At 46.9% G+C, this 17,619-nt stretch overlaps 1 protein-coding gene across 1 annotated transcript in view; it reads left to right on the top strand.

Moving 5' to 3' along the window:
* Positions 1–5,297, top strand: part of LOC132243267 (calpain-13-like) — a 35,235-nt gene extending 29,938 nt beyond the window's left edge. Inside the window, exon 13 of the mRNA XM_059724240.1 lies at positions 4,821–5,297. The gene's annotated coding sequence lies outside the window, so the exon portion shown is untranslated. The remainder of the gene's footprint in view (positions 1–4,820) is intronic.
* Positions 5,298–17,619: the final 12,322 nt, after the last annotated feature.

Genomic DNA, 17,619 nt, shown 5'->3' with positions numbered 1-17,619 from the left:
CCACAGTGCCCCCCTGGCACCCTCCCCCAAGTCACCGGCACTGTGTGTGCGGGGTGTGTGTATGGGGGGGAATGAGGGGGGTGGGTGTCTGGATGCATGTGTGGGGTGGGTGTGTGTGTGTATGTGTTGTGGGGTGTGGATATGTATGGGGACATGTGTGTGTGCATGAGGGTCACATCTGCCCCAGTAGTTACGGATGGTAGGGGATCCCATGGGCTGTCACAAGGCTGTGTGTATCTTCTGAGATGCTGGCCTGGTGCTGGGTGGCAGGGGCTTGGCACAGGGTGGCAGGAAGGGCAGGCATCAGGCAGGACTGCCTGCATGGGAAGCCCAGCCCTGGCGGCAGAGCACTGCCACTCAGTGCCGCCCACCCTCGGCAGTGGTGGCAGTAGCCAAGGGGGCTGCAGCTTGGCCTCCAGCCCTAGCAGGTTGGTGATGGCAAAGCCCTTGATGCACAAGTCAGGGCTGCCCAACCCTTCTACCTTCTCACTGGGCAAAGCTACCTTATCTTTAGCCCAATCCTTGGTACCTTCCTCCCAGACTGTCATGCTTTCTGGCAGTGCCTGCAACCACCACCTGGGTGCTTTATATGTGTCTGGTCAGCTCCAATCTGCTCTGGGTGTGGCCAGGGGAATAAACTCCACTGCTCAGCCCCCAGGTCTAGTTGGCACTGAAGTCCTACGACAGCTCCTGCCTGGCATAAGCAACTGGGCAAGGCAGGGCAAGTGCATGCGTGCATGCATGCGTGCATGTGTATGTGTGTATGGCGTCCCCTGTCCACGGCATCTTGGGCGGTTGCCCCGCCATCCATCTCTACAGCTGGCTCTGCTTATGCAGCTGTGATAGGGTGGCTATGAGGATCTGGGCAGAAGAAATTCAGCCTGTGTCCTTCACCTAGCCCATGCTAACACCTCCTTTTTCCTCTGAATGCTATTGCACAGACAGCCTGCACTAATCAGGGCTCCATATGTGTTCACATCATACCCCTCCTTCTTCAGAAAGGCCCCTCATCAACTTCAAGAGTGAAGTGGATTTGCTTCTATGCCCTCTAAAGGCTAGAACTACCAAAGGACTGGTAGGGGGTTGGACTAAATGACCTCTGGATCCCAGACCAACTTCTCTGTGATTCTGCATATGTCCAGGACTGCTCCAATCTGGGCATCTAGCTTTGTATAGGCTCCAACTTTTATTTTTGCTGGGGGCGGGCTAAAATGATTTCCCACCCCCCTGCCCTGGCAGCACAGCCAGAGCCTGTGGGAGGGCGGGGGCAGATGCAGGCTGCCCGCTGCAGGGTCAGGACTCCCCCATTCCCACTGCCCTCTCCCTGGGAGCCCCACGCTGGGCGAGCCACCATGGTGAGGTGCCCCCTGGCTGCCCTTTAGTAGCAGGGGGCACAACTCCATGCCACTGCCCCCACTGCTGCCAGTCAGGCAGGGGGTGCCTTGCCATGGTGATGCAGCCAGCCAGTGCAGGGCTCCCGGAGGGGCAGCAAGGTGGGGAGTCCCAAGCCTCCCCACACACAAATTTGGGGGGCACCTACCCTCCATTCCCCCTCCCTGGGAGTGTGTGTAGTAGCAGGGAGCTGCCTCTGCCCCCTGGACGAGCCACCTGGGTCCCACGCACTGCCCTGGCTGGGCAGTGCCCCAGGCCCAGCCTCTACCCCTCACCGTGGGGGCCTCAATTTGCCCCGCCCTTAGATTTACCTGCAGCAAGCTGGGGGAGCTGCTCTCCACCACTGCCTTAAGCTGTATTCCTGGCCACATGCATGTGTGCACATGCACATGGCACCCTCTGCGTCCCGCTCCCCATAGTCTCTTGCAGGCTGGGACTCTGCCAGCCTACAAGGGGAAATGCTTCATTTCCTACATTTTTCTGTGGTGAACAGAAAACCTGGATCCATGCACGATACTGGGAGTCTGGGACAAATGCTGTCCCAGAGGCATGCAGCCCAGGAGGGCGACTTGATGTTCCCATTTCAGGACTGTCCCACCCAATTAGGGATGGGTGGTCACCCTACCCTCTTCCCGAGGGGCCAGGGCCCTCTGGCCCCTACGTACTCGGTGCCTATTCTCCTACCTACGCCCAACCGGGATCCAGAAACTATGCCAAGAAGCCCCTAAGCCCTCTGAGAGGCCTGCTTCAGCAGGCTTGCTCCTAGCACAGCTAACATACACTAACGGGACTGAGCCCCAGGGCCCTAGGCAACCAGTGATTACAGCACTGTCCTGAGAGGTAGGATATGTGTAATCAAGTCACTCAGTGAGAGGATGCATACGAACCCAACCCCTCTACCTCTTGGGTGAGCTCTATAACCACTAAGCTCTTTGGCAGACAAGGAAAAGCATCTCTTTCTCCTCCTGTCATTTGAAGGAGAGGACACCTCACTCCAGAAGAGTTCAGAACAAAGAATCCTAAACGAAGATAGGCAAATCTCAGTAATGTGACCAACAGTGCTGGATCTAGGCATAAGCTCCTTAAGCTACAGTTTGGGGCCTCTAAATAAGAACCCCCCCAAAATTTTCATTCTAATATGACAAAAATATACATATATATGGCTCCACAGTTATTATTCATAATGACTTCATAAATTTGTGCATAAATAACAATGATTCATCTTAAAATTTCATGAAAATCCATTTTTGTGGATTTTGTGGGTTATTTTTATTGTATGGGGCTTCTTAAGCTGGACATAGTTTAGGGCCTCAGCATGTCATAATCTGGCACTGGTGACCAAGACTTGCAAAGCGTAGAGCTTGGAGACACATCTCTCTGTCCTCAGCCAAAAGGCAATTCTATCCTGGCAGCTTCCTATCCAGGTTGTTGGCATTTGTAGCACCTAACTTGCCCTATGCACAGGGTGACCATACGTCCCAGATCAGTTGGAATAGTCTTGTATTTTAGAGGCCAGTCCCAGCTAGCTGGTGAAAATTAAAATAAGCATCTTGGGTGTGGGGCAGGGAGGCAGAGTAGCAGGAGCTGTGAAATAGGAAGCCCTAGCAGACAGCAAAATTGTCCTAATAAAGTTGCTTGATTAGTGAAATGACCATTAAAAAGGGGAGAATTAACACCTTTGAAGAAAACAGCAGCCATTGTTGGGACATTGACTCCTTAGCTGCCTGAATAGTAGTAGTAATGGTGCCCCACCCTGCCTCTGCCTGCAGCAGCAGAGTGGCAGGTGGCAGGGGTCCAGGTTTCACATTGTCCCATATGGTCATCCTACCCATGCATTATACAGGGAACCAAGACACTTCTGCTGGGTGCTGACAGTCCCCCTAGGTGGTAAGCACCTGAATGTTAAGAACTACAATGCTAAGCAATGTGAAACCTATGTCCCCTTTGGGCACATGCAAATTTGACTGAACTTTGCTGTTGGTTGCGAACAGAAGAGCATGTTTTGGTGCACCGATCCAAGGTATAGACACATGGAGCTGCTTCGAAAGGAGAACATTTCCGAAGGGCAGCAGCTGGTACATTCTAACTGTTACGTGTGAAAGAGCTGAGAGTGATTCACATGTAGCGAAATGCTCCATCTTCAACTCTGCTTCATCCAGGATTCAAGTTGTTGGTGTGAACTGTGCTCATTCACATAACAATTAAAATGGAACAGCCGCTGCCCTTTTGAAACAGCTGAAAGTGTACATTTTCCCACACCCTAAAACACTCTTGGGTGTGGTGCTAAAATTGTGGCTTTGCTGTATCATTCTTAGCTTCTTCACACACAACAATTTAAACCTGACAGCTGCTGCCTTTTTGAAACCTTCCCCTTTAGAAATGGCTTCTGATGTACATGTCCACACGCATAGATTTATGCCTGCAAAAATGAATAATTCAAATAAGAAACTGAGGCTAGAGTTTGCAGAGACCATGCTTGCAGTTACCTGTTATTATGCCTGGCCTTTAAGTTTCCTGGAAGAGAATCTGGGTTGATGCACAATATGATGTCCTGTTGTGATAAAGCTGCATTTTGATGTGTCAGTGTTTGCACAGTGGTGGGGTGTTTACATCACAAAACAAACATCAAGTAAATACAGCATTATGAGGACCTTGCCCTGAGGGAGTAAAGCTGGTTGAATTATTCATTGCAAGCAAGTTTCATAACCAATTTAGCCTTTTTTCTGTTCATGAATCATTCATGAAGCGATCTTAACTTCTGCAAATATATCATTAATCATAATTTTTCATCTAATAGTTTGAACAAAATTCAGCCTATAGGGTGTTCATGAACTGCTCACTTCAAGACTCAATAGCCATTCATTACCTATAGCATGGGACTGGTCAGTCAGGTCATACAGCATGCTGTCTGAATTGTGATTGGAGGGCGGAAACTTTTTAAGACAAAAGGCCAGCAAAAAGCAAACAAATATGTGGAAAAATGCAGTTTGTCCTCACGTTCCTGGAACTTTGAGGATGTCCAAATATATTCTAAGTCCCCTTGACAATGCCTTGTGATCAGACCATAGGGCAGCAAAAACCCCAGAGAACTAATCTCGGTACTTTGATTTGTGAAACTCCTTGTGAATGCTTGCTTATTTGTGTTATAATTGCTCCAGAGACCAGAGGTTTTACTCATGATTTGGGATCCTGTTATTCCTAATGCATTTGAAGATGGGGGTTTGGGGAGTGGGAGTTGCTTAGTCAACTCTACAGAGGACAGCTAAGAAGGGGGCATCAATCACATGGCTAGCTATGGCAGATGGGTACTTCTGAATTCCTGCACATTTGCTTTCCCACCAAGCCTTGTTATATGGCACTGATCTACAGATGGGAGGTATAAAAAACTATCATTTTTTACCTAAGAATTCCTTCCCCCCTCATTCTAGGCAGCTTTGGTATTTATTGATGCATGAAAGGTGCTTGGGTTGCATCACAAAAAGGATGAAGATAGCTCTCCACAAGCTAAGCAGTGTTGATGGATGAACTAGACTTTCTTGGAATAAATAGCATATGGTTGGTAGTATTCTGCTTTCTGAACAAGGGATTTTCCTTCAGACTAGCCTGACTTGATGTAGAAGCAGTAGGAAGCCATTAATAAAAAAACAGATGTCCATGGAAGAAGACAGTAAAACCTGAGGAAGAAGAAATTTGCTCCCATTTCATCCATAATTAGGAACAGTGAGATTGTTATCTACAAACTGTTTAGATCTTCTTATGACTACAACACACAGTTCTCCTCATAAATTGGTGTCGATCAGAAGTAACTCTATTTATGCCAGCATAAATCCAATGTAAGCAAGACAAGACCCTGCATTTTTAAAGATTATTTTTAATGTAATAAAAATAAACAAAATATAGTTTTAGTTGGACGTTTCTGTTAGTTACTAGCTTTTACATTCAAATGCCAGAATTGGTGGAAGAAATAAATTGAAAATGTAGGGGAAAAGGGACTTTGTGAATATGTGCAAGTGTCTAAAGTGATGGAAACAGAAATGTTATTTACTAAGAAAGAGAAAAGACAGGTTGGAGGCAGTCAATACCAACCTCCCTTCCAGGATGAGGTCAAGAGGAACTCGTAAAAGTCGCATTGCTTTTCCATCGCAGAACTTCTGAAAACTAAATGGTGCAAAACTTTGGGAAACTGACTTGACAGGAAAATGGAAAAGATCTATGGAATCACCTCATTTAGTTTCTATGCTAGACTGCTTACAAGCAAGTTGATTTGAATTCCCTTCAGCCCTTTCCCCGGTGTCCTAAAATATGGGCATCAGTTCTTGTTCAAAAGTTTAGCTCATCCACAAAATAAATATGAGCGTTCCATCACTCGTGCAGCAAATCAGCTCTTCTGCTTATCCTGATGAAGAACTAATGACCTATTTATTTTTTAGTCAACTGCTTTAAAAAAAAAAAACCTCTTGAAAAACTCCATTTGTTCAAATGCCAAAGAGAAGGATGCAAGTATCAGTGTATGAAGGCAAGTCAGGGTTGTCATGGCAATACCATTCGCACAGCACCTCAGCAGAACCTTCAAAACAAGTTTCTTCCAAGCCTTCTGCACTCAAATGTCACATCCTTTTATTTGGCAGACAGGCATTCCAGGATGGAGCGGTAAATGTGTCACAAAGCAAGAGAGTCTCTTCTGGAGAATTCAATAAGATAGGGTTACATTTCTAGACGCTTTAAAGCATTGGCCATACCAGTAGGCCTTCCATACATGGGCAGTCCCACTGATTTCAAATGTTAAAAAAAAAAAAAGAGTTGCTGTTTTCAATGCAGTTTTCAAAGTAGACAATTTCTTTATTTTTCAAAATGTGACTAAGACAGGGGTTGGCAACTTATAGCCTGTAGGCTGAATCCAGCCTGCCAGGTGATTCCCTCCGGCCAGGGAATCCCTGATATCAGCAGCATAAGAGCCAGGCAGCTGACCTTCCAGATGAGTGCATTAAGCATGGGCAGTGGGCAGTTTTACGTGTTGTAAAAGTTATTTATTTTTATACCATGACATCTAATTGGACTACTCTGCCAGCAGCAACGTGGACTTGCCCTGGATTGTTGAGTTTGCATCCATTTTAAGGGAAAAGCAAAGTATAAGAAGTTCCATGACAAAAACTGCAATAAGAACAGAGTCAGGGATCCTCAAAGCAGTCTAAGGGAATTAGACATAACTTCCATTAAACAGGCATCAGGCCAAATGTATCAGTGCCATGTGTACTAATGGAGATTTTGTAGTATGGTTACCTAATGCCTAAAAAACAACATTTACCAGGTCTTCACAGGTAAGTCCCTGAACTGACTCTCAATGACTTTTAACCACTGGCTAGATTTGACCCATAGCCCAGAACTCCAGTTCTCCTGTAATCATCTCATCAGGGTTGAGTGAGTGCCTCTGTTTCTGTACATGGTTGCACGTGAGCTTAATCCTTCAGAGAGCAGGGGTCCTAGAGATGAAAGTGCAATCACTGTACTTTTGTGGGTTTGAGGCTGTACAATTGCATTGCTCTGCGATAGAAGCTAATAACTCATTATTTTCAGGCTGAGCATGGCTGCCTGTGTGGAGCTATAAAAGAATTGGTATTCCACTTGATTTATACCTCCCACTAAGCTAATTAAGCAATAATTCTGGAGGAATCCATCATTGTGACAGCCTTGTTGATTAACCATCCCAAAAGCAAAGTCAAAGGTGCTTAGTATCCTGAAAAAAATCCACTGTCAATAATGAGAAACAGGAATTTGGCTACAATACAGCTGCAACTATATTTTCAACAACAAAAAACAGAGGTTTAATATTATTTACACTCAGGAACTGCAATTAAAAAGTCAACATTTGTCAGATACCACACAACTATTTGCTATTCTAAGCCACAGGAGAAACAGTTGCTCCTTAGATACTTGTGACTGATTGACTTTTGTCTAATGCAGATTTGCAATGGTGACCACTCTATCAAGTTTTATATTGACAAGCTAGTAAGTGTTGCCAAGCCCTGCATTGTTATTGCAAATTGTGCAATATTTGGAAATTCCCTGAAAGGCACACCTCCGGGATTTGTGCAATTACATTTAAACAAATAAATAAATAAAAGCCAATACTTTCAGGAAAAGAGGTTTCTAATCCTCATGAATATGGAGAAAAGCTTAAAACATGACCCTTGAAAGCTCTGATACCAGAAAACGGATACAAATCCAAGAGCATACCATTTTAAAAACTCAAGATTTTAAAGCCAAACTAGTCATTTCTTTTTAACAGCTGAGGACAGAAGAAAGGAATTCCACTGTGATGGATGTGGGATAAATACCTGAAAAACTAAGGTAGTTCACTAAGTGTTACAAGAAACGAAGGGCCTTTGTACATGCCACAACATTGGCCTTTAAAGTGGCTTAAATGCCCTTTTGCACTGCTTTTATGGCGTTGCTGTTTACACTGACGGCGGCATATTGTGCGTTAAATGACTTTGGGACATAGCAAAATAAAACATGTCCAAGGTGTTTTAGTTTGCTACCTTAGTAGCCACAGAGGGAAACACCTGGCCCCGTGCAGCTCAGGGGCTGTGCAGGCAGCCTGTGCAGGCAGCCCAGCTGCAGCCCAGGAAGGGAGGCTCCACTGAAAGAAAAAAAAAAAAAGTAGCGGGCCTTATCTTTTTTTTTTTTCTCCCTGGAGCCTGCCTGCTTGAGCTGCGCAGGGGCCCAGTGCTTCCCTCTGCAGCTGTGGTGCCCCCTGGGACCACCTGGGCTGGGTGCCTGCAGGCATGTGCCACCTGGTAGGCGCCACCACTGCCACAAAGGGAAGCACTGGCTCCTTCTCCCCCACAGCTCAGGGACTGCTCAGCCCACCGGCTGCTCGCCCTCCCCCCCTGCCACGGGACAGGCAGGTAAAGATCAGGCCCAACCCTTTTGTACACTCCACAGGAGTTTACTTCATTTTAAATTGAAGTGTGTGTGTGGGGGGGTAACCCCCACCTTCAATTTAGGGAGAATTAAACTGAAGTAAACCCCTGTGGTGTGTACAAACATCCTAAATGATCCCAGAGTGCTCCCAGACTGCCCCTATAGGCATCCACATTCAATAAGTAGATCCTTAAGACTCCCTGTCAACTGCTGCTTAACCCTGGAGATGCTGGAAGCCCTTGAGGGGGTAGGTCCACAAAAGGACGTAGGTGTCAAAATTCCAACCCGTTTCTACTTTTGGCACCCTACCTCATGTGTGAGATCTACATACACAGTTAGGCTGGGGTTAGGTACACAAGAGTCTGTGGACACTTTAGTTTTCTCCAAAACCTTGCCAGTGGTCTGAAGTTTTACTGCTGCACAGGCTCAGAGGTGCCCACCACCTTAGGTGACACGATGCTCAGGGCAGCCATCTTCTACCTACAGCCCACCTAAGAATCCCATCTAAGAAACTGGCATTCTTAGAGTAGGCAGCCTCATGCCTAAGTTCCCCCCAGACAGCACACTCAAGTAAGAGTACTCAGAACATGCCTAACACACCAGCAGTACTGGTTTCAGTTAAACGCACAGTAGCAATGACCACTTTCATTGTAAACAAAGCTGGAGATGAAGGTAATACCCACTTTTTATACTAGCCCAGTGGCTGGAGCAATCACCTAGGATGTGGAAGGCATGGGTTAAATGCTATCCTCAGGCTGAGGGTGATTCAAAGCACCCCAACCTTCTTACATCTTCCCCAGACATGGATGAGGCTGCTCAACTCCTCGCAGGGACCAATAGGAGTGGAACACCAGCTGCTCCCCAACCTGTACCAGTCCAGGGTTACCCCAGGGTCTGGGAACACCAGTGTTGACAAGTCTCACAAGAAAAAAAAGTGGCACTGGCTTTAAAAACAAGCCCAAAACAGCTCCTCAACCCAGTGTGGGGATATGGGGAATTTTAGGGCATGAAGCTGCTCCGCAGCTGGGCTGGGATCTTGCAGTGGTGACAGCATGATCCGGAGCTGGGGCAGAGCTGCGATCTACAGCCTGCATGCTCCAGGCAAGGTTGAGCAGGCAGCGAATTGTGGCTCTGTCCTGGCTCCAGACCATGGTGCCGCTGCTGCAAGATCCCAGCCCAGCTGTAGAGCAGCTCTGCACCCTGCCAGCACTGCTGGGGCTGGACTCCATGGAAACCCCAGCCCCGTGCTATCACAGGATGGCTGCTTTTGGGGGATCCATGGAAAACAGGCCCAGCAATGCGGGCGTGGGCTGCTGAGAAATGGAGTCTGGCTGTTGGCCAGAGCTGCCATTTTCCCTGCCTTTGAACTATAAGTCACCTGTCACAAAAAAAAGCCCAAAATAAGCAGCCTCCATATAAAACAAGCCCCAAAAATGGTAACCCACAACTCTAAAAAAAATTAAAGCAACCTTTTAAAAAAACAAGCCCAATTCCAGTTATTTTAAGTGGATTTGGCAACCTTGGGGAACATATGGAGAGAGGGGCAGTTGCAGGCTGGAATGCAGAAGTTTCCAGCACTTAGAAGTAAAGGCCTGTCCTGGCCTAAGGTACCTGCACACAGGAAGAGGAATCAGGCTGTGCATCACAGTCTCATGCAGACACCTAACTCTGAGAGTAGCTGGTTTTCAGACACATACCTCTCTCCAGCACTTCTAGTTGGCTGGCTTAAGCATCCCTCTGTTCTGCACACTGGGTGTTGTGAGTCCCACTATGAGGCACCTAATTTTCCCCTGATATAGGGGACTTGCACACACTTTTGGATGCTACTCTTAAATGGCCAGGTACCTAGATGTCAGGAAGGAGGGGGTTCAGCTAAGTGTTCCAATGCCAAAATGCCTCAGTTTCCATTAGCATTGCTCTATATGTTCGATTCTGCCTCACTCTTCAGGCTGAGGAATACCTAGGTTCCTAACTCATGCCTAAATCCAATGCGGGATCCACACTAGACATTTCTCTGCCTATCTTGTTTTCAGGACCTAATCCAGTAAGCTCTCTCAGAGCAGACTCCCTGGATCAACACACAAATGCAATAGGTCCTTCTGGCCAACCACCAGCACAGTCTTTAGAGTGCTCATCTAGGTTGTAGAAGACCCAGCAGTTCAATTCTCTCCTCTACCTCAGAGGATCTGAACTTATCTTTATCAGTTCCCAGGTAACAGCTATGACTGGCTCAGAGATGTGTCTCTTTCTCCACCTGAAGACATTCCAGCTTGCATGGAAGAGTTAAATTATCATTGTGCCAGGAAGACATAAGAGCACTCCTTAGCCTGATGGAAGAGGGAAAGCATGTCCCAGTCCCATGACTATGACTATTTAATATAATATAGCCTTTAGAGGAGGGACCCAGGCCTCTTTCCATGCCCCACACCCAACCTAGTAGATTATGGAATCATGCATACCCTCTAGCAAGGAGGGAAAGAAGGTTTAGATAACACCCACCTCCATCCTTCCTAGCTGACCTGGCTGGTCCAAAGAGACAATGAGTCTGGTGGGATACACTAATGTGTCAGTGCTCAACAGCTACCACTGATAGGCCTATAATGGCCATTACTTTTCTACTGAGGGTTGCTCTCTGGGAAGTAAAAGGATGATTAAAGTAGCCTTTTCTAAGCAAGCTCAACAGTGTCCTCTGTCCTAGCCAGTTCCAGGACATTGTCCAACCCTTGCCGTTGCACACGTGTCCCTTTCTTCTCTTACACACTTCTGCCTGCAGCATTCAACATCACCTATGAGTCAAACGTGATCCCACTCACCTTGTTCAGGAACCTGGCATCCATGAAAAATTGATCACCTTTTACCATGCTTGCCTGTTTTTTCTGTGGAGTGACAGTGACACCTAGGGGCAGGTTAGGCTAAACACAGCAATTGTTTGCCTATTTCCAAGTAGATGATTTCATGGGAAAAACACTTCCTGAACTTTAAGCTTATGAGATTGAATGGGGAAGCACACCACTACTCACCTAAAGAACTGTCTACAGAAGTTGAATGTATCTACTGATCCTATCCAGGGGCTCCAGGGCTCATATGAAGGAAGCTAATTACAGAGGAATCTGCATCAGATGTTGCTAATTAGCAGTGTTAAATGCACTGCCTGTGGAAAAGTTATTTCCCAGTACTACTACTTCTGTTCAGCCTGGAATGAGATGTAGACTTGCTACAAGATGAATCACAATCAAACTCAGATAGAAATCTATCCACTGTGAGATAAAACTTAAATACCAAGCAAGCCAATGTCTTCTAACAGCTAAGGGAGAATATGTAACAGGACTGTGGTATGTGACATTGGTCCTACTGTTTTAACAACCAATTAATTGATCACTGGGTCTCAAATGGACTCCAGCAGCTAACAAAGGACTAAAGGAGTGCAGACTAGGGCTGTGCGAAGCTTCAGTCCTTGATTTGATTCAGCAGAGATTTGGCCCAATTTGGTGGCTGAATCTCCGAATCCAAATCGAATCAGAGGACCCTTTAATCTCTCTGAATCGAATCAGAACCTTCTGAATCGATTTGGAGAGATTCGGAAAGATTTGTTGATTAGGACATAGACACAGCTTTAAACGTTTTTTTCTACATACCTCTAGGTAGCAGGGGCTCATGAGTGCTGCGATGCTGGGGCGCATGGAGTGTCTCACAGAAGCATAGGGGGCTCCCCAGAAGCACTTCCAGTCCAGTTCCGGATCTGCTGGGGACCACGCAGGGGGGAACCCCTGTGCGGCCCCCCCACCCCGCTCGGCGACTGGTGCCTCCTGGGTCTGAGGGTGGCACTTGGGGTCCCCCATGGCCAATTGCCGGGCCAGGGTGTATGGGGGGACCCCCCAGCGCACTCCTCAGTGTACTTGGGAGTGGACTGGAAGTATTTCCGGTCCACTTCCAGGTTTGCCGCTGAACACATGGAGGGCTCCCCCACACTCCTGTGGGACACTCCATGCGCCTCAGCATCACAGCATTCACAAGCTGCGCAGGTACCTCGAGGTATGTAGAAAAAACATGTAAAGCCATGTCTATGTCCGAATCACTGATTCTCCAATTCTTCCGATTCGGATTCAGTCAAATCAAATCAGGGACAGTGGTCCGAATCAATGAATTAAATCACTGTGCCTGATTTGAGCTGAATCTGAATTCGAAGTGAATAGGGCTCACTTTGCGCACCTCTAGTCCAGACATGGTGGCAACACCAAACATCTCCAATTCTTTAACCTATGTGTACCCACCCAGATACCTCCTAAACATAGTGATGGCTATGGCATCAGAACCTAGATAGAAAGAATGCTCCTGTAGTTTCATCCAGATTGAGTTATATCCAGGCATCTTTAGCCAAATCCCTTCCTTTCTGTCTGTGCTATGGGGTCTCATGGCCAAGTTCTGCTTCCAATTATCTATGTAAATCTAGTAAAACAGCACCGATCACTGAAATTGATGGATACTCTGGTGTTACACCAGTGTTATGGAGAAGACAAGCTGGCCATGGGAAACTAATGAGGTTGCAAAATACAGGTTAGTGAGATTAGAGTTACTCCCCTCTAAAAGCAGTTGGGTTGCCAAGAGCAGTTGAACAAGGGGACTGAGAGTCTGGTTCCTACAGAAAAAGCACCTCCAAGACAAAAACCATACACCACTATTTGATGCTAACTGCTACCTCCTGTTGGCAGCAAGGCTGCAGAGGCCCAGGCCAGCAAGGACTTAAGAGAGTGAATTCCTCTTTCACCCTTAGAAGTGGCCCCTGGAGAACAGGGTTGAAGGACTCTAGCACCGGGAGTAAAGACAACTTGTCTCACATCTACCCACCTTGTATTATTTTTGCAGACAGAAGACTTCATTTTCCAGGGCTGTGAGAATGGCCCCCTTTGCTCAGTTCACTTCAAGAAATGCCCTGGATGCTCACCTCACCTTGCTGGGGTCATATAAACCCTGCTGACTTTCCTGCCCTTTGGGCAGAGGGCTGGACCTGATGATCTCACGAGGTCCCTTCCAGCCCTAACATCTATGAAGTCTATGAAACAATTAAAACAAACATCATTTAGAGAGCTGACATCTCTGTCCAGAGGAATAAAACATTCCCTCTGCCCCACTCCTTCTTCAAGATTGTCTCTCTGACTGCCCAAGGGGGACAGAAAGAGAGGCATGGTGTGAAGAAGTCACTGCTGCTGACTTCTCAGACTTATTACTATGCCTAAGTTGTTGTCAAGAGGTCTCGTGGGCATGCTTATGATTGAAGGAAGCTTCTCCAAGTGCTGAAGTATAAATGAAGCCAAGTGCCTCCCGGGGAGAGGCTGTGAAAGATGAGAGTTATCACTGTCAGAGAGTCCAGACAGCTCTCATCTTAGATAGACTAGAGGACATAAAATATAGTAATGGAGGAAACTCTGTTTGTTTGTTTTGTTTTACTGAAAGAGAGAAATTAGGCTTTAATTATAGCTTCTGGCTTTAGTACAAGGAACACCACAGAGATTAAGGATGAGAGCCGCTGCTGTGGAAATCACTTCTGCATTGTCCACAGAAGTCACAGACTAATGAAACCTCTTTGTTTAGCATTGAAAGGCACAAATTACATTGACCATCCACAGAACAGGAAGACGTTTCCTTTATGGAAGGCTGCTAAGTTCTCAAGACCTTAAAGCCTTCCTTAATTTAAAGGCCTGCTTAATGCAGGTCTCCAACTTCACAACCTCAGAGGTGACAGGTTCAAATATGAGGCAGAAATCTTAACCAGAAAGGTCAAATTTTTTTTTAGATTGGTTCTAAGAGGTTGGGTGAAAAAAATAATGCTCTCTAAGGCAGGCCAGTATTTTTCCAAAGCTTGTTTTCCCCTCAAACAAAATACTGGATTTTTTATATAATTAATAATAAAAGGGAGTATCTGCTTTTTGGATAAAAAGAATTCCAGTGAAATTTGAATGAAAGAATACCAATTTTCATCCATTTTTTTCTATGGGGGGAAGGGAGAAATGACCCTTTGTTTTCTGTCCAGTTTTAATCTTCAAAGGACAAAATATTAGGCTGTTTCTTTACAAACTGAATTCGATCCAGAATCACCATAGCTCCCAACCTGCCAAAGACCAAACGTGGACATAAAAGAAGACAGAGACCCAGAATGACAGCACAAAAAGTTATTCATGCAAGAAACTTGAAATACTGTGGGATTCTTTTTTTAATTCCACTATGTCAAATTCACTGATCCATTGCTCTAGGTGTATATATATATAAAATATATATAAAATTGAAACACACAGGGCAAGCCACTTCAACCTCTTACGTCTGCAAGTTGTTGTTCAGAGACACAGCCAGATTTCTGGGTCATTATTCAAGTCAGCTTTTCAAACCTTTGTTGATGATTCACTCATGACTAGTTCCAGTTCAGAAAGCAGACAGTGATCAGACCATTCTCCATTCCTTTTTTCATGTGTTTCATTTTAAAGATTAAAAAGAAGCTAGTGTAGGTAAAAGTCTTGAACAGCTCCTGGCCTTTTGCTATGAAGAGAGTCATAGACCTTATTCTAAAACAAGTCCTGAGCCTCAATACACACTAGATAATAACTTTCTTTGCCCCTTTGCCATTTGTCTCCTATCCAATCCACTGAAATATCCTGTCACAGCAGCTGCTACAGTCCAATCAGCTGAACAGATAATGTAATTCTGGGCGTGAGACTACCTGCGCCTTCATCTGAATAGTAGGATCCTGGGGTACCCGGTAGCCAGTGGCCCTGCCCAGCTCCCTGGGTAGCTGCTACAGGGTCCCTGAGCGGAGAGCCTCCCCGTACAATCAAACAACCTTGCAAACAGTTATAAAATAATTTACAGGATTTAATTATTCACAAGGTAACATATAATCAATGCAACAGAACAAATGTTACACCACATGACCTGGTGATAGTGGCTTAAGGGCTAATGTGTCTTGGATATACCTTACACTAGGGGAAGGTATACAAATTACCCATGATAAATAAGGAACCAATACATAAATACATTGATACTCCAACTAATAAGCCATCGAGAACTTATTTACACAGTCTATAACTTGTATACTGTACTGAAGACCCTGTGTGCACTGCCCCAGGCAGGGTGTCTCGGGGAGCAGGACTGTCTGTGCCCCTGCACAGGATCTGTGAGCGGTCCCTGGTGCCAGCATCCCTTGCACATGCTTCAGGGGTCTCTGTGCAGCAGGCAGTGGCTCCTCTCCTGCAGTCCCTGCAAGAGAGCTGGTTCCTCCGCAGACCCCTTCCCTGGCTCAGCAGGGAGCAGCGCCTGGGCTGCGTGTTGGAGCAGTTCCCCTGCCCAGCACAGCCCCACAGCATCCGGCAAATGTAGCCCCTCCCTGGGCCCTGCCTGCCCTGGGGCTTCTGGTGGCTGGAGCAGTCTCTGCCCCTGTAGCGCACGGCTTGCTCCAGCACCCTGAGCCTGCCCCTCTCTGATGCCTTCTGACTCACAGGGGTAAAACCAGGGCAGTATCCAGCAGTCTCCCCCTGGCCCTGCATCCCCTGCCCCTCCTGTGCTCACCCAGCCACACAGGGGCTTGCAGGAGGGTCTTCCCAGGCTTGGAGTCTCCTCACAGGCAGCTCCTCTCTTGTCCGGCCCCGGCAGAGCTCGGCAGGGAAGGGCGGGAGAACAGACACAGCGCAGCACTCTCGGTGCAGCCTCTGCTGCTACTTCTGCAGGGCTCTGTCAGGGGCTCTCGGTGGAGATGGCCGTGGGGAGATCCTTTCCCTGGTCTCCAGCCTGTCTCCCAACCATTCTCTGTCCTTTGGTCTCCCCACTGGGAAAACTGCTCCCCTCTTTTAGCCAAGCCTCTCAGCCAGTCCCAGGCCAGGGCTCTTCCCGGGCTTTTGCTAAAGTCTCTCATTCAAACCCTCCTGGGGTTATATCACCCCTCCCACTTCCAAGAGTACTTCCTCCAAAACAGCTTCAATCACCCTTGGGGCAAACGGTGTCCCTACTCGGACACACTCTGTGTCCTTGCACTCTGTCCCTCTGCAGGCTAGCCCTTCCTATTCCTTCAGGTGGCTCCATTTTTAATGCTGCTACATCAGGAACAAAGTCTTACAGGAGAGTTTGAGCAGGAATCAAAGTGAGAGAAAGACCAGGAACCTGAGCCAAAGACCATATAAAGACTCTTATTGACTCCAGTGGACTTTGACTCAGGCCCCAAGAGAAACAGAAGGTATTGCTAGGAATCAGAGAATAACTTGAGGCCATCAAGACACATGAATTCTCTTTCTGACTCTGCCAGTCAGTTGTCATGAGACCTTAGAGAAGCCACAGCTGGAGTAGCGTTTTCAGAAGCACCAAGCGCTCACAACATCAGCTGAAACTGTGGAGAACAGTGGGACTCTGCATCTTAGGATCAGACCCTTGAACTGTGTTTTATCAGTAACACAAGTCTATAACGCTACTTTAATCCTCAAACATTTTGTGGGCAGTTTGTTGTTGCTGTTATCACTACTATGCTATTATTATTTTTAGGGGAATTCTAGAAACAGCACAGGGATAGATATACTGTACTTCTTTTCTCCCCCTTACAGCGTTGGTTCTAGATGGGATGGGAGGGCTTTATTTAAATTTTGCCTTAAAGAGGCATCCAAGTGGTTTTGATTTCATAGAAGGCAATATAGTATAGCAGACAGCATAGTGAACGAGGAGCCAAAGACTCCTGGCTACTGTGTGGCTCTGGGGAAAACAACACGGTTTACCCATCCATTAGACAGGTTTCATGCAAAGGACTTCACAGAACTGAGAATCACTTTTTGCAATGTACTCCAGACTCCATAGGTAGAGGGTGCTTTCAATGTGCGCAATGTTAGCGTTCAGTGAGTGTCTGCCCTGGATGGAATACAGACCTTTAACCAGCTATACCCTACCCCTGCGCTAGTGACTGTGAGGACATCCCCCCAGGTTTTCTAGGCTGCAGCTATGGACCAAATCATAGGTAAGAATTTAAGATGGGGGCTCTGGAAGGCTAGCTCAGGCTCTCAAGCCTCAGTTTGAATCAGATCGGTAAGGAGGCACTTACTGATGTACCAGTCAGTGGCCCCCTGGAAAAATTCAGAGGAGAGGCTAGCTGGATCAGGCAGTAAAGGAGGGTGCAGAGCTCAAGGCCCCACCAGGCAAGCTGGGAGTAGTGGTCGCAAGCAAGTCCAAGAGCTTCACACGCAAGGTGCATGGCAGGGTGAGTGCAGCGCTGAGCACCATGCAAGGGCCACTCCTGGCCCCCCTGCCTCTCTCACCCATCTCTCCTGCAGGTCTTTAGTG

The sequence above is a fragment of the Alligator mississippiensis genome, chromosome 1, assembly GCF_030867095.1.
Source record: "Alligator mississippiensis isolate rAllMis1 chromosome 1, rAllMis1, whole genome shotgun sequence".
Classification (NCBI taxonomy): Eukaryota; Metazoa; Chordata; order Crocodylia; family Alligatoridae; genus Alligator; species Alligator mississippiensis.
The sequence above is the reverse complement of the archived record's forward strand: the minus strand, read 5'-3'. Positions and strand labels throughout refer to the sequence as shown.